Source organism: Podarcis gaigeae (assembly GCF_964106915.1).
Source record: "Podarcis gaigeae genome assembly, chromosome: 14".
Taxonomy (NCBI): domain Eukaryota; kingdom Metazoa; phylum Chordata; class Lepidosauria; order Squamata; family Lacertidae; genus Podarcis; species Podarcis gaigeae.
Window position 1 is genome coordinate 36,072,189 of NC_139690.1, and position 26,320 is coordinate 36,098,508.

Sequence of the window (26,320 nt, forward strand, 5' to 3'; positions counted from 1 at the left end):
TCAATTTTATCTTCACAGCAACCCTGTGAGGTAGGCTAAGGCAGAGAGGTGGTGACTGGCTCAAGGTCATGCAGCGAGCTTCATGACAGAGTTGGGGGGTGGGGGGCGGCATTTGAACCCTGTTCTCCCATGTCATAGTCTATATAATGCTTCACCGCACTGGCTGAACAGTATTTGTGGACCACCCCACCATGTAACATGTTTTGTCATAATTGGCATGCAGTAATTATAAAAAAACGAATGTCGGGCATGCACCGTGAAATGAAAAGCAACATGTGTAACAGCAAAGATAAAGCCTGTCACACCCCCAAAGTTAGAACACCAGTTTAGAAGCCGAAGGTGCTCAAACAAGCCCTAATGTTGTGGAACACTATATGAATTGCAAATACAAAACAAAAATAATGGAACTAATGTTCTGGGTCTGTTTAGTCCCTGGATTGGAGACTGCCTGGAAAGCCACATGTATGCCGCCTTGGGTTTCATGATAGAAGAAAGACAGGATATAAATGGAAGAAAATTAATAAATAGCTCACAGCAGAGGGCACACCACCACCACTGAGGTTGAGGCAGAATGTGAGCACACACCCCTTTTGGCCCAGAGGCTGCTGCTGCTTCTCTGTTTGCTTTGCTTGTTTTAATATTTATATCCTGCCTCTTAAAACTAATCATCATCAACATCATCATCAAATTTGAGGTGGAGAAAGGCTCACAATATTTTTTCTTTTGCTTTTAAAATGCAATGCTAACAATAAAAAGCAGACAAATAGTTAAAACGTCATCATGAAAACCACAAGAACAAGTGCAGACACAAACATTGTTGTAAAAAATTATTTCAGAATTCACAGATGCAAAACATAACATTGGAAGTTACGTATTAAAAAACCGTCTGATCAAATTAAAACTTATTAAGAGGGTTGGGTCAGAAGAATTTCTTTTGGGAGGTTGTTCCATAGTTAAGGACCACTTTGGAGATGCCGGTTTTGTCCAGGAGTGAAGGGCCTCTCAACAGACTCCCTTAACTGGTTGAGGGTGCCTGAGGAAGCATTTTTGGGTTTGATCTGAGAGACTGTCCCAGAGCCTTGGAGAGCAAGCATTAACTTCTCGAGGGACTGGTCCCCTTCCTAGTCCCATTGTGATGTGCACCTAGTTCTCAGTTCTTCTCTGCTACAATGCAGTGTGCATCATATCTCCCTTTTGGGGTATTCCTCATCAAGTGAGGGATGTGCTTCCCCGGGTCTTCTGTATGTTGCTTGTGGAGTGCCTGGGAAGTTTTGAGATGGTGCGAGACATTCTCGCCCTCCTGCCCACATTTCTAGACAACCATGGGGGTGCAATGCTGAGGGGACTCCTAACTAGTGATGCGCTTTGGCGCATGCCTAACTTCAGCTACTCAATGTTATGAGTGATATACAGTTGCACTTTGTAATCTAGTTTTTAAGAAATGTTAATGAATGTTCTTGCATTATTGTTAATCTTCAAGTAAACAATTTAGAGGCTATTATATTAAGCAGTGTAATTTTAAATAAATAACAATCCTGTTTGAACTAGTCATATCTTGGAGAGATCCTCCCCCCTTTGCTGCCCTCTTTGACTCAAACACTAACCCCTGGATAACAGTTTGAAGCATAGTAGGTGGTTTCTTTAAAAATGCTGTGTGGCGTCACAATAATGAAAACGAGTATTATTTTCTCCTCCCTACCCCCATTGAGCTTATCCATGTTGGAGTTCCTGTACTGTTATAGGGGCACAAAACATGAGATCAATGGACAAAAAGTCAGAGGGGGAAGTGGTTCCTGTAGAATTTCTTATGCATTATATATTTGAGTAATGCTGAGTAGAGTGTGGTTTTCTAGGAAAATATGAATGTATGTCAATCTTTAAATTTTTAAAAAAGAAGTTGCCCTAGAACATTGGGAAATCAACATGTTTTAATCACCCAAATAAGCCTTGGAATAAAAAGCACTTGGAAGCAGTAAGATGCAAACATATCTAAATATGCACTTGGTTGTCTAGGATGTCTGTGAATGTCTTTGTGTAAAGTGTTCTCAGTGATTTGGTTTTTTTATGCCTATCCTTTTGAAGACTCTTGGAGTTGATGACTGTATATATTTGTTTTCAAAACATCTTATAAATTAGAAGGCAGGCACTTTTGAGGGTTGCACTGAATCCTTGCTTTACTCTTTAATGAATTTTATTAATTGTACCACAACAGTGTTAATCATAGTTTCTTCTGAAGAACTGTGCATTTCTCAAACAGGAGAAATCCTGCTTTGAGGCAAGGAAGTGCTGCTGGCGCCAATAAGACAGGGAAACAGATGCACTGGATTGAAGTAGTGTTTTGGTCTAAGGTCAAACAGTGACTCAGTGGCAGAGCCAGAAGTGCAATATAAGATTCTTGGTCCCCTGTCCTTGTGCTGGACAGGGGACAATGTCTCTGGTTGAATGAATGAAGTTTAGGTTTCTGGTCTGGAATCCGCAGTTGGTGGAAATGCCTTGTTATCCCTGACCTGTTGTCTTTTATGCCTGAATTTTAGTGGGTGGGTGATATGCTGATTTCTAATGCCAGTTTTAGTATTCTCACATGCTACCTCAGTACAACCATCAGTGTTAGAAACTCAGATATATAATCTAATCAGCAAATTGCACCTTGAGCCTAGGTTACGGTCGACACAGTGGCATACCTAGGCACTGTTTGTTCCATTAGTGGGGTTTGTTGTTGTTGTTGTTGTTTTCATTTCTATACCACTTTGTATTTTAAAGAACGAATATCAAAGTGGTTAAAATATCTAACAAAACAATCTAGAATAATAATAAAAAATCAAGCTTCAAGGAAAATATTTCAGATTGTTCTCTAAGTGACATTTTGCTTTCCCCAGTCGCCAACCCGGTATCCAGAGATCTCCACATAGTCACAATTGGATCTGCACCAGTCACAAAACACACCTGGCTATTTTCTAACACTGACAACAATCTGTATTTAAACAAATTCTGGTTTGCCTTGGTTGTTCCTACAGCTAGTATTGCAGAATATTGTTCAGATATGTGGTAATGGTGCATTATGAGAAGTTTGTTGGGTAGGCTTTTTGCAGGGGGGTTCAAGGTTGTGATCAGTGTAAATCTTCAATATATTTCACTGAATACTTATGCATCCCTACATACAAAGCTGCTTTAGTGTGCTGTGTAAACTAAGGCACTGTGTTTGTTCAGTTGCATCTTTTCTCAAAATGCATTTTTTTTCTGGCTTTCCAGTAGTGAAAAGGAACAGTGAATGTCATGAAGAAAATATGCAGGTAGCCATAAATGGCGCATGGTGGGTAGTGGGGTGGAAATCCAAAAGCACCAGTGATTACATAGTTCAAGATGAGTTCTGCTGAACTTGAGCCAAAGTTACATAGTGGACAGCATTCAACTGCTGACCAGGAACTCTTGAGTTCATATCACTGCTCTTTGACGATGCTCAACTGTGTCTCCTTAAGCATAATCACTGTTTCTGAGCTTTGCTTACTTCACAGAATTGTTGTTAGGGCAAAAAGGGATAAATATATGTGACTTGTCCTGAGCTCTTACGAGGAAGTGCAGGATACAAATGTGATTAATGGATGTACCGATACCATGAAACCTAGCGTTTAGTCTGACGTGTCTGTTCTCTTCTAAATAAAAACAAACATTACAAGAGCCCTGCAGCAGTGAGGCGGTGCCCATGTGTTGTTGTGGCGTCATCCTGATTTGTGGTGGTGCTCACATAGTGTCAGCATAGTTATGGGTGTAGTGAATGCTGCATCTTGGGCATTATAATGGAATACCGTGCTTCCTCTTTGTCCTCCATTTCTCTTGCTTTGGAAATTAAAAACCTGGCCCTTTAGCATTTATTGATTGTACGCCTGGTTGTAGCATATACAGTACTGTATAACGGGTTTTGCTTTGTGAGAATTTTGTTTTGTTTTGTTTCTTAAAAATGACTTGAAATCTTTGATTCTGTCTTAGTTTCTTTTCTGACACTTCTACTCATAGTGCACCTGGATATTTTTCTATAGAATTGTAGAGTTGGAAGGCAGCATGAAGGTCTTCACCTCTTTTTGTCTTCTTGTTTTGTTTTTGGACAAAGTCTACCCTGTTTCTCTCCAATTCTGGGCTAGTGGTTTAATCGCCAGCATAGCCTGATTTCTTTTTGAATTATATAGGAAGAATGTTTTCAATGTGATTCTTTATTATTATTCCCCCACTCCCTGGTATTTTCTTTTAAATAGGGAGTACAGACGATGTAACCCTGAACTGGCAAAAAAACATTTCATAGACCCATGAAACATATCTAGTGCCTAAGCTGTGTTTAAGCTTTAAGTGTCATTTGTACTAAGCTTAGTTAACTATGCAGCCTAAATTCAGAATAAGCCCCATAAACACGATGGAGCTTTGATCCTAAGCTTGCTTATTTGGAAGTAAATTAAAATACTGACTTGTTACGAAAAGGGAAGCAAGCTGGGCTTGAAGTGGTCAGGGACCTTTTAGAGATGGAAAGAGCTCCAGCTTCTCCATTCAGTTTCCTTTTTAGATTGCTTACATTGAACAACAAGCAACTGTGCCATTTGGGTAGATTCAGAGCCTGGACAATGGACTTCAAAGAGCATTCCACATCTGAGGTTAAATTAGTTCCTTATATAAATGTGATTTATACTTTGGATACACTGAACATTTTGTTTTCTTTTTGAGTTCTCTCCCAATTTATCAGATTCTTACATAATGCAAGAAAGACTCACATGTTGGGCAAAAAGATCCCTCCATTGCAGGGGGTTGTACTAGATGACCCTTGTGGTCCCTTCCAACTCTACAATCCTATGTATGGAAATGCCATAATGTGCTTGAACTCTTGTTGTGGCACTGAAAGGAAGAAATTGTTGGTGTCTTGTCCCTCTTCCCCTTTCATACCTTATTGCTATCCTTCCTTCAAAGAGCTCTAGGTGGCATATTTGATTATTTCATGTCCTAACGTACTTCATAGAGTTGTTGTGAGGATGAAAGAGGAGGTGATTGTCCCAAGTTCACTCAGTGGACTTTATGGCTGAGTAGAGATTTGAATGTAGGTTTCTCCATTTCTAGTTCAGGTTTTTAACCACTTAGTCACTCTTGCTGTTGCTGACAGGTGTGTAGGTAAAGTAGGTCAGAACTCCGTGATGCCTAAGATCCAGATTCGTTGAGAGTCTCTTCATTTCAGTTATCCACTGACATCACTGTGGTCATCAAAGGGAAGGGTAGTAGTAGCCAGGCACCTCTCCATTATAGCTGGATCCAGGCCTGTGGATAACCCTATTCTCCAAGAAACCTTTTGCTTTTCACTTTATTTGGAATTTCAAGTGCTGCTACCTGTCTGGAAGCCAGTTTTCCTTTGGATTGTGGTTGGTTGACGTCTGTCTGTCTCGTGAGACAATGGAAGAGTGTGCCTTTGGGGGTGAAGCCAAACTGTTGGAGAGTTATACTACCTGCTGTGGCTGTAAATACCAATATGGAAGAGCCATGTTTTGTTGCAGCTCTGGGGCAGATGAAGGTTGTGCTGCTGCAGGTGCACCATGGCGTTATTGACCTGGGTATGCTTCCTTCTGGCCAAACTGGTGCAAAATGTATTGTTTTCATTTCCTTTGGACCACATCAGTGATGTCGAGGAGGGGGGGGGTCTTGTCCTGTGTGCAGCCCAAGACCTCCATACACACCGCCCAGGCTTGCACCCTGGATAGGTCACTTTGGTGCTGTTAATGCAGCAAAAATGATGCAGGAGGCAGCAGTTAAAAATTATAAGCTAAAACTGATTGCCATAAAGTACCAGTGCTAAGGGTTGCTTTCATCAAAGGGAGAGATCGTCTTGCCTCATTGAAGTGTGGAATACAAATAAATAGTAAAACCTCTGTGAATTGGCCCTACCTGCTTGTAGTTAGTTAGCAAGGCTGGGGTTCCTGGTTGCCCTTAAACAGTCCTTTTCATTGAGATCCCAATAAGCTTTTCCTGTGTTGTCCTGACCTGTGACTTGCTGTTTTCAGGCTAGCTTTATATCTAATATATCTTGGTATGCTAGCCTCATAGTGGGGCTGGTTCCTGGGTAGCTAATCCCTTCTAAGAAGAATATTTGTTTTTACCTGCATTCACTATCATTTGCTTGATGGTTAGGCTACCCTTAAGGAGACAAAAGAAGAGAGGATGTAGACTTGCTTTCTCCAGTTTCCCATTCATTGAAGCTTCAATGAAGGGAAATACCAAGTGCTGAAGTGCTCTTTCCTGACACAGGAAAAGAATGGAAAGGAGTAGCTGTGCATTATTATTGCTTCTCTTATTGCTATTGTTCTGTTAGACACACAGAGGCTTTTCTTCCGAAATCAGTGTGAGACTGAAGAGGCTTGTGGGGAACAGAGTAGGATCCAGATTGCAATTGGCCTAAAGAAAGGATTTCTAGATTGCAGTCCTCGCCTTTGAGTTTTACATTGCACAAGTCTGCTGCTATTTTAGTGAAAGCCAAACTTTGACAGCAAAGATAATGCATTTATATTGATGTAATTAGAAGGGCAGGCAAGTTGATGTCTGGCTCAGGGGCAGTGTATGCTTTCTGCTTTAAATCTAGCTAACATAACTTCGGTGATTGAGAAGCTGTTCTGATTTGGCAGAAGGGAGATTGTGGCTTTCCCAGTTAACTGGTTCTTAGTGCTAGTATTTGGCTTTAAGCCTGGGAGGCTTTTCCATTATCTGGGAAGCTGCTGAAGGGTATGTGTGTGGAAGATGTTCGTAGTCAATGGTTTTTTGAAAACAGAAACCTGAAAAATTCTACCCTCAGATCACATTGCCCTTTTTTGTATCCAAGTGGCTATGAAGCCATTTCAAGGAAATAGTTTTGTTTGTTCTTTTTGCAGCTGTTTAGCCCAGTTGTAGATGTTTGCCTGCATGGAACTACTTTGTACAAAAATGGACCAGTGATCCATCTAGTCCAGCTCTACTTACAAAGCAGCAAAGCTCTTTTCTTTAACTGGAGATATGAGAAATTGAGCCTGTAGCCTTCTGCATCTGAGGCCACGCAGCTTAGTGTTATTCTGAAATAGCTGCTGACAATAAAACCATGTTTCTTTCATTCACATTTGGTTTAAAGTAAATTTGTATTTAAACAAAGCACTATTGTGGTCCCAGGAATATTCTGAAGACACCTGATGCTACCCATCTTTGAAACAACATCTGCCAGGACCTGAATAAATGTGCCAGGCGGTTGTCTTATCTAGGTAATGGACTGGATGAGAGCCAAAAAACTGAAGCTCAGTCCAGATAAGACTAAGACACTGTTAGTGAGTGGTTCCCTAGATCAGGTGGATGAGAGGTTGCCTGCTCTTGATTGGGTTACACTACCTCTGAAGGAGCGGATACGTAGCTTGGGCGTACTCCTTGAAGCTCAGGTGGCCTCAGCAGCATGGTGTTCCTTTCATCAACTTCAGCTGGTGGCACAGCTGTGCCCCTTTCTGGACAGGGTTAGTCTAACTTTCGTTATCTATGTTCTGGTAACCTTTTGGTTATATTACTGTAACACAATATATGTAGGATGACTGCTGAAGATGGTTCGGAATCTCCAGCTGGTGCAGAATTCGGTGGCCAGGTTGCTCCCTGGGAAAGGACAATTTGAGCATATTACATCAATCCTGGACCGACTGCAGTGGCTGCCAATTAGTTTCAGGGCCTAATTCAAAATGCTGGTTTTGACCTATGAAGCCTTAAATAGCTCAGAACCGCAGTACCTCAAGGACCAACTCTCCTGATAGGAACCGACTTGGACATTGTGAACATCATTTGAGGCCCTTCTTCAAGTGCCGCCTCCATGTGAAGTCTGCAGGGTGACAGCACAATAATGGGCCTTTTCTGCAGTGACCCCCCATTTATGGAATGCTCTCCCCAGGGAGGTTTGTCTGGCACTGTCATTATATATTTTTAGGCACCAGGCTAAAACATTCCTCTTCAGCCATGCCTTTGGTGGATTCATATTGTACAGCCTTTTAAATGTGTGTGCTTTTTTTTTGCTGTTTTGTTTCTTCTGTTTTGACTATTTATTTCTGCTTTTCTCTTGTGTCTTTATTCTTGTGAACTGCCCTAAGATCTTTTGATGGACAGTATATAAATCTAATAAAAATAAACAAATACCTGTGTTTGGTAGTCTATTATTTGGGAAAGGGGTGCAAATGTAATAAATTACCCAGGACCCCTAACTTCATTATTGTTTTATTCAGTTCATTATATCTTTTGTTTGAATATCCATTTTATTGAATATTTGTTTGTTTGTTTGAATATCTGTATATTGATCTCTCTCTCTCTCTCTCTCTCTCTCTCTCTCTCTCTCTCTGACACACACGGGGAGGGGGGCAGTTTACAGCAATAAAACCTTAGAACAATTAAGTTTAAAAAAAATGAGCTTTCCAGTCACAAACCAGACATGCTTGCTTAGTTTCACCAAGTATCCGTATCATTTGTCTTCAGACTGCTTCATGGGTTCCTTTGAATGGACATCCAGGCATTTTCAGGGGTTTGTGTTCTTCTTTCTGCATTTTCATTTGTGTTTTTTTTACAGGATCTTTCAAATTATTCTTAGTCTAATAAGCTTTACAATAACCCTGTGACATTGTACAGTATTGGAGAAGGAGAACTGAAGCTTAAGAGAATGTGGCTTACCTGGGACTACTGCCTGGGGCTGATCTGATATCTGAAATGTGAATTTATAATCTAATAATTGAGACACTTATACACCGTACTTGTTTTCAGACAACACATTTCCTGAAGGCTCACCTTGTGCAGAGAGCAGCATTCCAGCTAAAGCCTGAGACTTATTGTAGTCTCCCATCTAATTATCAGGCTAGCCTAGGCCTTATCTCTCCAAAAGATAACAGGCTTCTCCACCCTATTCTCTTGCTGCTGAAAAATCTGTCCGCCCCCATTAAATAAGGTTTACAAGGAAGGTAAATCTTTATAAATACTCTGCCAAGTGACACATTAACTAGCTGATCTGTAAGTACAGCACTTTTAAGATATCAGTCCCTATGTAAGTGTGCTAAATATTATTCATTTGAAAGAAGACAAGAGAGGGCATGGGGAAGGGAGAGTAACTTGTTCCCTTGCACTCTTCTATTTCTCTGGACTCCCATCTCTAAAACAATAGTTGAACAAACATTGATACGAATCTGGCTTTTGAGTTCTTGTCCATTTGTGTCTTTTGCAACTTGCAAATACAGGTTGAAAAAACACTTTACTACTAGCAGATAGCAAGTACAGACCTTGTAGCTAGATGCAGCTTGCTGAGTCCAGAGAGGGGAGTTTGCTGTTTGCAGTGGAGATGGGGTAGCAGTCTTTCCATAAAGGAAACACTTGTTTCTGGCAAGCAGAGGCAAGCTAATTCTACTATTTTGGAGGGGTGTAGCTTCGTTACAGCTGCATGTGACTGGACTTTAAAATGCTTACTGCTTTCCTCTGGGAAGCACTTTTAAACAGATTAGAAATACAGAATGAAATTCTGTATCATAACAGGAGTACACACCAGAAGAACAAGGTAGCATTGGATACCTTGTACACAGAGTGTTTGGGAAATTAAAATTAAAATTAAACTCTTGTATCTAGTCTAAATTGTCACTCCCCTTCTTATTTATTGATTTGTAACTCAGTGCATCAGAAACTGAGGACTAAATGTGACATGATTGCTTAATCTCAGGGTCATGGGTTCGAGCCCCACGTTGGGCAGAAGATTCCTGCATTGCAAGGAATTTGACTAAATGACTCTCAGAGTCCCTTCTGACTCTACAGTTCTATTATTCTTCAAAAAGCCACAAATGTGGTTTTCTTCTAAAATGGATTTACACATTCACCACTCACTCACTCGATATCAAGCCTTCAATTCCTGGGAGTTGCTGAATTTTAGGACTGTAGTTCTGTTCTTTTTCAATCTTTGAGAAGACATTTATGAAAAGTGAACCATGTGGCGGTGACAAGGAAAACCCACACCTGCTATATATTGTCCTCCTGAACTCTTGGGAAAGGACAGAAGGCATGCTCCAGATGAAATGAAGCATTCTGCCATAGTGGCGGTTCTAAGAACTAGCAGCCTTGTGGCTCATTGATGAAGGAGCCAGCTGTTCTTCCTGCTGGCCTTGGCACTTTCTCTCACAAATGCACCCACACCCACACATTGTTGTCATTCTGTAGGAAGCAGCCAGGAATGTGGGTTTTTTTTGGGGGGGAACCCTGTGGAAATTTGGGTAATTTGCATCCAAAAACATTTTTGTGACACCCTGTAGAGTGATCTAGTTTAGCACAGAGTCATAGAATAGTAGAGTTGGAAGGGACCCCTGAGGGCCCTGCAGTACAGGTGTCTCAACTAGATACTGCATACAGTAGGTGAAAGTTTACATAAGAGTGCACACATTCATGAAAACATCCAAACATCCAAATTGCTTGGAAATATTTGTTTAGTAAACAAAACTAAACATTTTGAAATGGTCAAACTTTCTATTTTGCAGTTGGCATCCATTCATTGTTACTAATGAACTTTTCAAATGAATTTTTTCCCCTCTGAAAAACACCAGCAGTTGCTTGTAGGGAAACATATGTTTGGCGATGTGGATGATTGTTCAGAGTTGTGTTAGCTTGGGGCTACTTTGAGATCATGCTCCTTGTAAAATGGCTGTACCTACTAAGACCTTCTGAGTGAGGGTTGGTCACAATTGTTTTAAAAAATGAATCTGAATAATGAATTTGGGATGAGAGAAAGGCCTGTTTTGTATCACCTTGAATTTCCAGTACTTTTCTTCTCTTTGGACTCCACGAATAATATCTAGATCAAGGTTTAGACATAACTGTGTTTTGCATGAACCTTTCTGAGTCTCATGGCATATAATCTGATGTTTGCCATTAATTGCATTGGTTACACAACTCTGTACCCATATTTTATATACAGTGGTACCTTGGGTTACATACGCTTCAGGTTACAGATTCCACTAACTCAGAAATAGTGCCTCGGGTTAAGAACGTTGCTTCAGGATGAGAACAGAAATTGTGCTCCGGCAGCGGAAGGCCCCATTAGCTGAAGTGGTGCTTCAGGTTAAGAACAGTTTCAGGTTAAGAACAGACCTCCGGAATGAATTAAGTACTTAACCCGAGGTACCACTGTACATGATGACTTTTGAAAAAGAGATCCAGGAAGACAAAAAGTTCATATTTAGGGTATCTCAAGCAGCAGATCTCTAATTTGGTTGTGGTTGTTGGTATACCTAGAGTGAGACATGCAAAAAAGATAAGAGGATGCTTTTTATTGAACCATTTAAAATGATGGCATAATAAAACAAGCTTGGGTTAATTGAAAATATGTAGATGATGTAGTGGGAGGAACCGCATAGTAGATACAGAAGTTTGGATAAGGCTGATGACTAAAGGCAAGCCTGCTGTAAGCAGCATTAGCCAAAGCTTTTCAGAGTGGCTGGGGAAACCCAGCCAGATGGGCAGGGTATAAGTAATAAATTAATATTATTATAAAATATAATCGGGATGTCCTTTACTACTTTCTAGTTAAGACCAGACTTCAATCCATAGTCCACAGCATACATTGATACAGTGGAGTTAAGGCTAAAATTTGCCCCAAAAAATATAAAAGTCAGCCAGAATTCAAAGCCCATTTGAATTAGACGTCTCATAGAACAGTGCAAAGAATGGGTGGTTTTGTGGAATTATTTCTCACTTTCTCTGATATCTACCTCCTGTATATGTGTGCTGTGTTCTGCTTGCCTTTCACCACAATTTGCTGTTAGGTGACCTTAGCTGTGCTGTCTGTGCACCAGTGTTGCTATGGGAGCATATAAGACCTTGGGTCAACCAGCTCAGGCAAGCATCATTGAATTGGATAAGTTTTAAGTGGCTGGCCATAAAAGGGAGGAATCTGAGGTTCCATTTGCTGCTTTACCTGCCAGCATGTGGGAGGAATACTTAGGGGCAGTCTGATACAAAGAAGAGTAGCAGAGGGACTAATTGGATATAGACTGATGTGGTTTATGCCACTGAGAGTCAAATTTGGTTCTTCCACAGCATAATGGGTTGACCCCTTTGCCCCACCCCACCCCTAACAAACCCCAGTGGCTTGAGCTGTAGAGACCTCATTCACTTTGATCTTGTACTGTTCTGGACAATTTGGATTTTCTTCTTCCTTTGCTTCGCAGAGTAGCAAGTGTTGTTTAGCTAGGATGAGCTTTGTCTTCCATTGAAGTGAGTTTTCATGCCACCAGTCATTAGTTGGAATCTAGGGCTCTTTGTCCTTCATCTTGCAACCATCCACCTGTAATCTGCTCATCTTGGCTATCACAGAAGCAAGCAGAGTCTTCCAGAGCTTTCTGAATCTGATTCACATGTGAACCAGGAACTAATTGACTATGCTGGGCACTAACTGGTTTTATTTGTTTAATGCCTGTGGGGAAGTGGTTTTCTGTAGGAACTTGCCATCTAGTCTTGGATGAAGATGTGTGAAAATCTAGTATAGAAAGGGAGAAGTTGGTTGCTGGGCCCATGGTTGCAAAGCCTGTGCTACTGCTAAATGAATTCCCATGGAACTGACTAGTTCGCCTCCTGGTGATGTTCTTCCCTCTCACAGGTGTTCACTTTCTCTTCTGCTCACACCTAGCACTGCTACTAATTGGTGGTGGTAACAGTTTGCTCACTAACGAGTCTCTGTTGTTGTTATCACTGATTGGGCTTCTACATACTATCAATCCTGTTTTCATGTTGTGACTTGTTGGAAAGTAACTTGCTTTGCCAAGAAGAACCTGTGGCTCCCTATCTATGACCCTTATGAGTTGTAATTACCGGTACCTTCCTAGAGCCTTTATATGATCCTGCTTTGAATATGACCCTTATCCTGGAAGGAGGTGTGGTTTCAGTTGCACTTGGTTGTTTTGGGAGATGTATTTGGGATTTTTTTTATCCTATTGTCTTTATTTTTGTAATACACTGTTTGAGTTTTAATGAAGTAACACTCCTCTATTTTGTATTCAGCCCATAGTACTTAGGATTTCTCTCTGTCTGTGTGTGAGAGAGATTACCAATATGAAAAGCCTTCTCTTGCTTTTGTGAGAGATGGTATGCTTGTGGTAGGTGGAGCCTTCTGTTCCATTTTGTATGCATATGGTAGTTCTTAATTAAATTGTCACCTTCCTCTGTCTAAAGTTAACCTTACCTCTGTGCCAGCTTGAGACCGGCCCTCTCAGAGATATCAACCGTCTGAAATCTAGGACAGCAAGGAGGAAATTATAACATAGTGAACGATTTGAGTTGGGAGATGACAGCAATATTGAAACACTGGGATCAGAAACGAGGTTTTTTTTATTGTATTAACTACCTCATAAAGTGTATTGTAAAACAAGTTGTTGTTGGCGGCATCTGTCTGTCTTGAACAGAGTATAGCTTTGTAAACAACATATGGACATAAACAGAGCTGTGAACCAGTGTGGTCCAGTAAGTAATCCTGAAAGAAGTGGGTTCAATTCCGGATCAGTTATTCTCAGTCTCACTACTATGTATGTAAAATTGGGATATTCATTACCTAATTCATACATATGTTGAGGCAAAAGTAACACATATATGCTTTTTAAAGGATGTAGAGGAGTTTTACAATAATTATGATGGGCAGCATGGCTAATATGAATCTTGGCATCTTCCTTGCAAATAGACAAAGCAAACTACTGTCAGATTTGTAGTTTTGTGTTTTCCAAAGACCCTTTGATAACAAATTCTGAGGAAGAATAATGCCTGATCTTATGACATCTGCTGTGTGAGGATTTTAATGGAGACTAGAGATTTTGGCTCTGTGAGGCTGGGTGATCTTATGTGTCTATGTGTAGCCTAACCCTAGGAATGTGAAGGATTCCTTTGGGGGAAAATATATTTGCCTTCCATGTATTTCATTCATTTACATTTTCCCCAAAATATATCTTGAGCCGGTTCTGAAAGCTAATTGGGCTCAATGAATTTCTAAAGAGTGAGTATTCCATGGTTGTGGGATACAAAATACCTTTCTATGTGCCACATCTGTCCTCAAAGAAGAGCAGCACATATGTGCAATAAATATCCGCATGTGATATTTAAATTGCAGTTGGGGTGTGTGTGTGTGTGTGATTGTTGGAAGTATAAAGAGATGATGACAAATTCCCATGTAGACATGCAGCAGGGTAAAGTGGAAGGATGGGCTGTGCCACTTAAGACTGCAATTAAGGGAATGACTTGTCTGAATGTTTTCCTACATTACAAACACCCTGTGCCTAGAAAACAAGTAAAGGGTGCAAAGGGGTGGTTAGAATCTTTCTCCCTGCTGCGTTAGCTTCTTACTTGCAAAGATTTTTAACAAAACGAACACAGGCCAGCATTAAAGAAACTTTCAGTCAGAATTGGTGCTGCCCATTCTGCTGCCTCAGTCTCACCTCATTCTGCTGCATGTGTTGATGCAGCCACTGCTGCTTTACATCTAGACTAGTATCTCTTCTTTGTTCACCCTTCCCAAGAGAATTTGGTATATTACTCTTCCATAAACTGGCTCGTGTTGCGAATGAGAAGCCTGTTTGTTTCTTCTTAGACTGCCTGTTTGTATAGCTGGTGCCCCAAGCTATTTCCTCATACATAACTTCATAAACAGACTTTTTGGCAACATCGTGCTGCTTTAGAACAAGACACACCTTTTACTGCTATGTTGGCTTTCCTTATCTTCCTTAATAATGTATGGTCATGTTGCCCTCTAAACTTCAGCACTATGAATGCTGATCACGAGTGCACCTGAGATGAACCATTTCTGATGATAGATCATATTGGATTCTGGAGACTTGGAAAAAAGCATAGCATTACTGAATTTAGTAAGTTAGATTTAATTTACTTTTACTCTTGTGGGTGAATTTAAGTGAGAAAGGGGGAAAAACAACAGATTTGAATTTCTGCATGTCTGTTTCATCTGTAGCTCCTCAGCAATGAAATATTTCCCTAGTTTTGTACAATACTTTGTCCTAGGAAATAACACCTTTCTTCCCTAGCTTGGGGTCATGGTCCAAAGTATCACTTTTATGATTTATCACATTTTGGTCCACCCTTTCTTCAAGCAGCCGAAGTTTCCATTTTAACCTCACAAACAACTGCTTGAGGTAGGCTATCTTGAGAAACAGATGCCAGCCCAAGGCTACTTAGTTTCCTGGTCTAGTTGGAATTTAGACCCTGGTCTGTCTCTCTAGTCTAGTCTGTATTTGAGGCATAGTTCTCACTGAGATAGTAACCTTGCGTCTGGGCTGGATCACTTTAGACTGGACGGGGGGGGGGGGGGTGTTGTCGCATGACTGACTGCTTCAGCATTCATAAATACTCCTGCAAATAGAAATCCAGCATGCCAAATCTTTCTCCATAGCATGCTAGCTTTCTGTGTACAGTACAGAGGATATTCAGTCTGAAACGGTGTAGCCCAGAGAGAGTGTTACTACCTCAGTGAAAAGTGGAAACTCTAACTTGCCTTCTTTAGAGAGAAGCTGTATTTGCTGCAAGTGAAGGTTTGCCTTTCATTCGTACTGCCTTTTTGTTTTATTAAAAAAACAAATTGTATTACAGTCCAGAATAAAACAATGTGCTAAAAAGTAATAAAACAAACAAAAGAAGTAAAATAACTACAGTGAGGAAAACTGATTTCCTACTGCAGTATCTTGTGTAAAAAATAAATAAAAGGTGTAGTAGTCATAGATATCCCTTAACATTACAAGGCCAAATCTGGAGTCAGATTCACTGATACTTGGCTTCATTGTTTGTTGGCTTGTTACTTGTGTTTTTGCCCTGGCTGCTCTTGGCAGGGTACAGAGTTCCTGAATGCTGAATCATGGGCAACTCAGTGCAGCAGATATTGTAGGGAGACTGTGCCTGGCTCTTAGTCATGTTTATCTCTTGGCTGCGAATGTGCAATAGCAACAATGCTGCTCTGAACAGACTGGCACAGCCTCAGATGGGGAGGTCTGTAGCTTACCCAATCAGCACCCAGTTGTAGCAGATGAGAGCTGTGCTGTTATTGCCGGAGAAGTGCACCAAGACCGAACTGCATCAAGGAACTGAGTAGGCTTGCCTGTCTTCAGGGTTATCGGTTTGCCAAAAATATGAAGAAACGAACAAAGTGGAGTAGCTGCCATAACTATTTTCAGTCCAGATATTGTATAAAACTATACATTCAACCATACCTCACATAAATACTGGCTTGCTAGCCTATTTCAAACATGGTTTGTGGTTCAAAGTTGCTGGCTTGATCACAGATCATTGCTGCATTTGAATGCAGGGTTTGATCGTGGTTCAGTGGAAGTGGAAGCCACCTGGGCATTAGGTGTCATGTAATTTAATTTATGGTTTTGATGAACTCATGAACCTATGTGCGTTATATGGTCAAAGTAGGACTTCGATGGTGCCATCCTGTATATGTCTGTTCATTTCAGTGGGACCAACATCTTTGCAGGTATGTATAGGGTTACAGCCTGAGATGGATCTTAAAGACTGCAGTAGCATAGTACGCAGGGCCTAGTTGCTTTCTTTTGTACGAAGATTTCTCCTAACAAGACTTCTCCTGTCAAGCCTTGGTAGCATTTAATAGCACACCCCCACTGCATAGATTAAAGCTTTCAATCATATAATGCATCTGGTTTCAACAACTTAAGAAACATTTGTAGCTATGGAGCTGATTTAATGGCTGCTTCTTCTGCGACCAGGTGAAACAGTGAAGGTATGTCATAAGGGACAGGAGCAAAAAACTCCAGAAGTTGAGATTTCAAGCTTATGAAATCCCAGTAGAGACGGTGTAGGGTAGGGAACCAGTTTTCTAATGCAGGCTGTATTCTGGCAGATAGTCACACCAGAGCTAAAAGTGTGCAGGCTGCCACTTTTTCTTTCTAACACCTTCTTTTCTCTCTACCTCTCTTTTCAAGGGACAGTTCACTCTTGTCAGAGATCTGAACTGATCACTTGCTGAGGGCTTTTCCTCCCCACCATTTCCCCCCATTCTTGCCAGTTTTTTGGTCACTTGCAGAGAGCTTCTTCCCCACCATCAGTCTGTCCGTTTTGGCTCTTCCCTCTATTTTACTCCCTTGCTTCTCTCCTCCAGGCTTCCTCCACCTGCATGAAATTAGGCCAAGGGCTGAATGTAATCCTTGAGCTGCAGGGGGGAACCCCTGCTAAATAGCATGGCCATGGGTGGTTTTATTTCCTCCTCCTCTTTGTGCATGTGTGTGTGCATGTGTGGGAGCTGCTTAAATTGTTGCCGGGTAGCTAATGAGCCAAACCATGCCAGCCCACACACACTTTCGTTAACAGCACACTAAAATAAGAAAATCCCTGCACAGTTGGCTAATAAACTGGAAAATATGAGGTGCCCTGATGTCCCTCATTGGAATAATGTTAATTGGCTTAGTAGAGCACAGGCTTCTACAGTATTTATTTATTTTGTTGTTGAAATTATGTATTGGATTCTGTTTAATCACTGGCGGCTTGCTTAGCTCTCAGAATGAACTTCCAGCTTCTAAATTGGTAGCAAAAGTGTTTTTCTATAGGTGTTAATAAGAATTTCCTTTTTTGTTTTATTGCAAGTTGGTTCAGAATAGAAATAGAATAGAATAGAAATATAGGAAGCCACTGTATACCGAGACAGACCATTGGTCCGCTGAGCTCAGTATTACCTACTCTGACTGGCAGCAGGGTTTTTATGCAGGAGTTTCTCCCAACCCTCTCCTTAGTCATCATGGACTGAACCTGGGATTTCCTGCACTCAAGGCAGATTCTCTACCATTGAGCTATGGTCCTTCCTCAGAAACACAACATAAGCAGGAACAGTCCTGCTTAGTATCAGATGCAGTCCTCAGGCTCTTAGCTTGAGGAAATCTGAAAGCTTTATTCAAGAAATCATCACAAGTTCTCAGCATTAGCTCAAAGTACAGGATACAGGATTCATAAGACTTCATCAGACCTCTAGGTTGAATAACAAGGCGATAGCTAAGACCTCCTGCTCTACTTTCTAAAGAGAAGGCAGGATTCATCAATCATGTGGTTCTCATTCCAAGCAAGGAAACTGAGTGTGTTTTCTTATTTTCATATGTTCTGTACGTCCATGATCCAATCTGGTTTGGACACTGCCCTGGAATTATTTCTGCAGTGTCTCTTTGCAGTCACTTGTAACAGTTCTAGTTAAACCTGTGGCTGGTGAGTTGGTGCTTGTAGAAGTTTCAGGAGCCTTTTATTTACCTCCTCTGTGCTTGAGAGCTTGCTGTTTTTTATGTTTAAACAAAACTTTTAACTCAACTGACCTTGGTGGTGATCAGCTTTTGAATACAAAACACTTCACTTTTGTGATTCTGTCTGTGTTGAAGATGGTTGCCACTCCTCCAGAATGTTTGTGAAATGTAAGTGTTGTTAATGCAGTTTTGACAATCCCGCCCCTCTTGAGAATATAGTATCCAGTTCCTCAGAGAATCCTTAAGTGCTACTAGCAATTGGCAGGGCATCTAAGGGTGTGTGTGCTTTGAAGTTCTCCAGTTCAGCTTCCTCTGGTCTTTCAAGCTATCACCTAAAAATTCTTATTGCAATTGCGGTTAACTTTATCTTCTAAAAAATATGCTCCCTACCATTCACCATGGATCACTCTGTGGTTTACAACATTATTATATTGTTTTAATAATGTTGTAATCGGCAATATATTACAAATAAAACTATCATGTAAAAACTGAATATTATTAACAGTAAATACAAACAGACTTAAAAACAGCAGTGCAGCTAAAATAGTCAGTAAATCAGGTTAGAAGCCATTACGTGTCTGGGCAAACGTAAATGTTTTCACCTAGCTCATAAAAGCCATTAAGTCGGTAGTAGTTGAATGGATTTCAGGAGGGAGTTCCATTGATGAGGTGACACCACCAAAAAGGCCCTATCCCTGGTAAGCACCCACCTAATCTCAGAAGGTGGGGCATTCCACAGAGGTTTCAACAACAGACTTATCCAGGAGCAGGTGGGCCTTCAGTTTTGGGATTTTTAAACTGGAACCAGCATTTATGAATTATGTCCTCATAAAGGGCATTGTAGTAACTTAACCTGGATGTTATCAGAGCATGGATGACTGTGCCCATATGATTTCAGGGTATTTCTGTCCCTTGGTAAATGTTGCAAACTTTTCTTGCTTGCTTGAACAGAGCAACCATCACCTCCTCTTGAAACCTGACTATTGCAGTGGGCCTTTTCACGGGCTGCCTTAGTGAAAATGTTTGTTGGCGTGTTCTGGAAATTAAACCCAAGGAACTAGGCCATTTGCTCTGGGAATCATGTTCCTTGGGAATATTGGGAACTGTCAGATTAATTCTGCATTTGACTGGACATGACTCTCCACTGAAAGCATCTGCTACCTGATTTTTCCAACTAGAGATGCCTGGAAGATTGAACTTGGGACCTTCTGCGTGTAAAGCAGGTGCTCTACCACTGAGATTTGGTCCTTTTCTGAATTCTCTGAAATATGTGGAGGCAGACTGCTATTGCTCAAAACAAAAAAAATTCCTTCCAGTAGCACCTTAAAGACCAACTAAGTTAGTTCTTGGTATGAGCTTTCGTGTGCATGCACACTTCTTCAGATACACTGAAACAGAAGTTTCCAGACCCTTCTATATAGTGAGAAGGTGGGGAGGGGTATTACTCAGAAGGGTGGTGGGAATGGGTGATTGGCAGATAGCTGTGATGAGCCTGTTGACGACTCTTAACGACTGCAATAGGTCTTACAGGAAAAAGCAAGGGGTGAGAAGGTGAAAAATGGCTTTGTCATGTATAATGAGATAAGAATCCAAGGTCTTTGTTCAGACCAGGTGTCTCCATGGTTTTAAGTTTGGTGATAAGTTGCAATTCAGCAACTTATCTGAAGAAGTGTGCATGCACACGAAAGCTCATACCAAGAACTAACTTAGTTGGTCTTTAACATCGACCATAACATCCTTCTGGACCGTCTAGAGGGGCTGGGAGCTGGGGGCACTGTTATACAGTGGTTTCGCTCCTTCCTCCTGGGCCGTGTTCAGAAAGTGGTGGTAGGGGATGAGTGTTCAGACCCCTGGGCCCTCACTTGTGGGGTGCCTCAGGGTTCGGTCCTCTCCCCCATGCTTTTTAACATCTATATGAAGCCGCTGGGAGAGATCATCAGGGGGTTTGGACTGGGTGTCCATCAATATGCAAATGATACCCAGCTCTACCTCTCTTTCAAATCAGAACCAGTGAAGGCGGTGAAGGTCCTGTGTGAGTGCCTGGAGGCGGTTGGAGGATGGATGGCGGCTAATGGATTGAGGTTGAATCCTGACAAGACAGAAGTACTGTTTTTGGGGGACAGGGGGCGGGCTGGTGTGGAGGACTCCCTGGTCCTGAATAGGGTAACTGTGCCCCTGAAGGACCAGGTGCGCAGCCTGGGAGACATTTTGGACTCACAGCTGTCCATGGAGGCGCAGGTCAGTTCTGTATCCAGGGCAGCTGTCTACCAACTCCACCTGGTACGCAGGCTGAGACCCTACCTGCCCGCGGACTGTCTCGCCAGAGTGGTGCATGCTCTAGTTATCTCCCGCTTGGACTACTGCAATGCGCTGTACGTGGGGCTACCTTTGAAGGTGACTCGGAAACTACAACTAATCCAGAATGCGGCACCTAGACTGGTGACTGGGGGCGGCCGCCGAGACCACATAACACCGGTCTTGAAAGACCTACATTGGCTCCCAGTACGTTTCCGAGCACAATTCAAAGTGCTGGTGTTGACCTTTAAAGCCCTAAACGGCCTCGGCCCAGTATACCTGAAGGAGCGTCTCCACCCCCATCGTTCTGCCCGGACGCTGAGGTCCAGCGCTGAGGGCCTTCTGGCGGTTCCCTCATTACGAGAAGCAAAGCTACAGGGAACCAGGCAGAGGGCCTTCTCGGTAGTGGCACCCGCCCTGTGGAACGCCCTCCCATCAGATGTCAAAGCGATAAATAACTACCTGACATTCAGAAGACATCTTAAGGCAGCCCTGTTCAGGGAAGTTTTTAATCTGTGATATTTTAGTGTATTTCTGGTTTTTATGGAAGCCGCCCAGAGTGGCTGGGGAAACCCAGCCAGATGGGCGGGGTACAAATAATAAATTATTATTATTATTATTATTATTATTATTATTATTATTATTATTATTATTTAAGGTGCTACTGGAAGGAATTTTTTTTGTTTTGACTATGGCAGACCCAACACGGCTACCTATCTGCTGTTGCTCAGTCAGTAGTGAAGGAAAGGCATTCTGTGCATGCAAACGGGTCATTCCACGTCAGTTCAACGCGGTCATGCCACCCACCATCTCGGATTTTGATGAAACTTGGTGTACACCCTTCCCTTATGGTTGAAATAAATTTTACACAGAGCTCATGATATAGCCAATTTTCATAGTTTTAAATACCCTCAAACTGAAAAACAAGCCTGCACTTTTGAGAACAACAACAACCTGTAATAACCAATATTATTTTAGATTTTAAGATGAACAACTTTGTTTCATTAATTTTTTCTATTACAGCTATGGATTGTAGGGAAGTTGCACCCAGTAGCCATTTCCCCCCCAATATGTCCCAAAAACTTAATTTTTTTTAAAAGACATAAGAGACCCATGAATTTTATTCTTTGTTGAGAAAGAGCACGGCTTTGCAATAATTTTCACCATCAAAAAGTTTTGATTCCATCGTGCCCTTATGCTGAAAATTTAGGTTTTCTAAACCTCATTTTTCCACCAAAAAAAACTACATTTATACATTTTTTCAGGCATTTATAAAATCTTTTGAGTACTGCTGTATTTTTCCCTGAAATCCTCATCATGTTATTGAGCTCTGTAAAATTTCAAAAAGATCTGATCATTGGTTATGGAGAAAAAAATTACAATGCACACAAGACCAAGGATCACAAGAGGGACAGAAACACAGATTTCACCTAACTTTGAAGTGCTATAAAATTAAAACCATTTGAGATACAGGGGGGAAATTTAAGGGGGTTTCTTTCAACCATAAGGGAAGGGTGTACACCAAGTTTCATCAAAATCCGAGACGGTGGTTGGCGAAACCCTTGTTTTTTGCATTGATTTGATGTGGAATGACCCAAATGGAAAGTTAACATTCGTTCCAGGAATTGGAACAGTGATGCAACTGCACTTGGAACACTGTGTAGTATATCTTGTAAAGGATATTGTAGAGTTGGAAAAAATTCAGAAAAGGGGAGCCAAAATGATCAAGGGGGTAGAGCATCTCCCCTGTGAGGAAAGGTTACAGCATTTGTGGCTTTTTATTTTAGAGATAAGGTGAGTAAAATATGACATTATAAAGCTGTATAGAATTGTGTATGACATGGAGAACTTGGATAGAGGGAAATTTTTCTCCCTCTCTCATGACTCTAATATTTGTGGACATCCAATAAAAAAGAATGTTGGAAGATTCAGGATGGACAAAAGAAAGTATTTCTTAATTGAAGGGTTGAATTTGTTCCCACAAGATGCAGTCATGGCCAGTAACTTGGATGGCTTTAAAAGAGGATAAGCCTATGTTCTACCTCCAGTGTCAAGGAAGTATGCTTCCGAGTACCAGATGCTGGAAATTGCAGGAGGGGAGAGTGCTGTTTTACTCAGATTCTATTTGCAGGCTTCCCATAGGCTTCAGGGTGGCCACTGGTCTGATCCAGCAACATTTTTCTTATTCTCTTATGTTCTTGATTGGCTGTGGTACCGAAAGGGCACACTCAGGGCAAACCCTTGTGGTGCCTGGTCCCTAAGGTAGAAAAGATGGGTACCCTTGGACAATAAGGGATTGGGCAAAGTATTTACAGTGGTACCTTGGGTTACATATGCTTCAGGTTACAGACCCAGAAATAGTGCTTCAGGTTAAGAACTTTGCTTCAGGATGAGAACAGAAATCGTGCTCCGGCGGCGCAGCAGCAACAGGAGGCCCCATTAGCTAAAGTGGTGCTTCAGGTTAAGAACAGTTTCAGGTTAAGTACGGACCTCTGGAACGAATTAAGTACTTAACCCGAGGTACCACTGTACTTGGCTCATCCTACTGGTTTTGCCTCTGCAAATACAGACTCCCAGCTTTGGCTAACAACTGCCCTGGACAAAGCTGGATGATTGGGTTTAGGGGCTGGACGCAGCTGCTTTAGACCAGTGGGATGCCCCACCCCCTTGGCATGCATTGTGAAAGGCACACTCATCTCTCTCTACTTGGGAACATCTCGTCTTGGAGGATACAGGATAAGCAAACTCTGTGATCTATTTACCTCACAGGTGCTCTTAATCAGTCCCGGTGGAGAGAAGAGTCGAATAAGACCTGCCGTACTGCCTGCTTGTTACCGCTTTGATTCGTAATCAGTGATGAGTGTGTGGTAACAGAGACCAGAGGGCTGGCTGCTGCTTCCGCCTTGGTCTGAAGAGGGGACTTCAGTGGCAGCAATCAAGTGTGTTCCTCTTGTGGATGCTCTTTTGGGTCTAGGAAATAAGAAGAGCCCCTTGCATGGATGGGACTGGAGAGCTTCTCTATCTGCCTCCTTTCTCCTAATCTGTTGTAAGTGCTTGTGTGGGGGAAGGAAAGGAGGGAGGAAATGGTTCAGAGAATAGGAAGGAGTAAATTGCTTCATAATAGATCGGTTTATTTGTTCTAGAAATGCTCTTGCAGGCATAATTAACTTTAACACTTGAAACGTAGTAATTATGCGTTAAAACCACAAAAGGAAGCAAAATAGGTGCTTAACTATTTGTTTCTATTAGTTAAATCCCCCATTTGTCTTTTTCCATTGTTGTTGCAGCATTGGGTCTCCCAAATTAGATTAACTCAAGCAGTGATGTATTTAGTTATATGGGATGGGTTGGTCCTCCCCACACCCTAATGCAGAGATATTCTTTAGATGTGTTTATGTGTCTGTTTTCTGCAGTTCCCATTATTGCTTGTTAAATACTTAGCAAATCTTATTTTTGCCACTTCATGTCTTTGTGTGGCCTCCCCTCTGGTCCCCATGAATTTTGCAAGCCACTGAACCCAATACTTTGAATAATGCTCAGCACTGTTCTAGGTGTTTTTCATCTTCACAGCCCTGTGCAAACAATAAATCAACACACAAACTGCAGTGAGACAGGCATATAATTACTTAGAACCTATATTACTTAACCTGTTGGTTTTCTTTTGGCAGAGGCTAGATTGCGATTAAAACATCACCAGCATGCACACACAGCCCTAGGCTTTTGTTCTCAAGCAGGTACAGGTTCTTTATACTTCAGAAACGATGGGGGAAGCCAATTATTATTGCTGCTTTAGTGTGCAAAGAACTTTATAGTTCTTATCTGTGTGTGTATTCTGTTCAATAGGAAGTTGACTTGTTCCCAATTTATTGATGAGGAATGGGAGCTGAAAGAATGAGTTGGTGTGTAGACATAATGTGGCTTTTTCTTATACATGGCTAAGGTCTTGGGCTGTGGGGTTGCATGTACCCTTTCCCCCCCCGCCTCCTCTCTCAACCTTCACAATGGTTAAAATTTCCAGAAAACTTGTTTTTAGTAATACCTAGCACTGATTGTGGTTTGCTGTTACTGGAATTTTTAACCAGCTTCAAAACCTGGTTTTATATCTTGATTAAGTGTAAAGAAATGGATGTCTCGTATAAATTATACCAGAAAGAAATGGATGTCTCGTATACCCCAGGTAGTGTGGTTGCTGACCTTGAGCCAGACATCCTGGAAAGTGAAGTCAAATGGGCCTTAGAAAGCACTGCAAATAACAAGGCCAGTGGAAGTGATGGCATTCCAGCTGAACTATTTAAAATTTTAAAAGATGATGCTGTTAAGGTGCTACACTCAATATGCCAGCAAGTTTGGAAAACTCAGCAGTGGCCAGAGGATTGGAGAAGATCAGTCTACATCCCAATCCCAAAGAAGGGCAGTGCCAAAGAATGCTCCAACTACCGCACAATTGCACTCATTTCACACGCTAGCAAGGTTATGCTTAAAATTCTACAAGGAAGGCTCAAGCAGTATGTGGACCGAGAACTCCCAGAAGTGCAAGCTGGATTTAGAAGAGGCAGAGGAACCAGAGACCAAATTGCAAACATGCGCTGGATTATGGAGAAAGCTAGAGAGTTCCAGAAAGACATCTACTTCTGCTTCATTGACTATGCAAAAGCTTTTGACTGTGTCGACCACGGCAAACTATGGCAAGTTCTTAAAGAAATGGGAGTGCCAGATCACCTCATCTGTCTCCTGAGAAATCTCTATGTGGGACAAGAAGCTACAGTTAGAACTGGATATGGAACAACTGATTGGTTCAAAATTGGGAAAGGAGTACGACAAGGCTGTATTTTGTCTCCCTGCTTATTTAACTTATATGCAGAATTCATCATGCGAAAGGCTGGGCTGGATGAATCCCTAGCCGGAATTAAGATTGCCGGAAGAAATATCAACAACCTCAGATATGCAGATGACACAACCTTGATGGCAGAAAGTGAGGAGGAATTAAAGAACCTTTTAATGAGGGTGAAAGAGGAGAGCGCAAAATATGGCCTGAAGCTCAACATCAAAAAAACGAAGATCATGGCCACTGGTCCCATCACCTCCTGGCAAATAGAAGGGGAAGAAATGGAGGTAGTGAGAGATTTTACTTTCTTGGGCTCAATGATCACTGCAGATGGTGACAGCAGCCACGAAATTAAAAGACGCCTGCTTCTTGGGAGAAGGGCAATGACAGGCCTAGACAGCATCTTGAGAAGTAGAGACATCACCTTGCCAACAAAGGTTCGTATAGTTAAAGCTATGGTTTTCCCAGTAGTGATGTATGGAAGTGAGAGCTGGACCATAAAGAAGGCTGATCGCCGAAGAATTGATGCTTTTGAATTATGGTGCTGGAGGAGACTCTTGAGAGTCCCATGGACTGCAAGAAGATCAAACCTCTCCATACTGAAGGAAATCAACCCTGAGTGCTCACTGGAAGGACAGATTGTGAAGCTGAGGCTCCAGTACTTTGGCCACCTCATGAGAAGAGAAGACTCCCTGGAGAAGACCCTGATGTTGGGAAAGATGGAGGGCACAAGGAGAAGGGGACGGCAGAGGACGAGATGGTTGGATAGTGTTTTCGAGGTTACCAGCATGAGTTTGAGCAAACTGCGGGAGGCAGTGGAGGACAGAGGTGCCTGGCGTTCTCTGGTCCATGGGGTCACGAAGAGTCGGACACGACTAAACGACTAAACAACAACAACAATCAGTTAGCATTGATTATAAAGCTGGTAATAAAGCTG

The 26,320-nt window shown here is 41.8% G+C and overlaps 1 protein-coding gene across 2 annotated transcripts in view; it reads left to right on the forward strand.

Annotated features, from left to right (window-relative positions):
• The window catches only part of CAPN15 (calpain 15), a 99,101-nt gene that overhangs the window by 699 nt on the left and 72,082 nt on the right, over positions 1-26,320 (forward strand). The window lies entirely within an intron of this gene.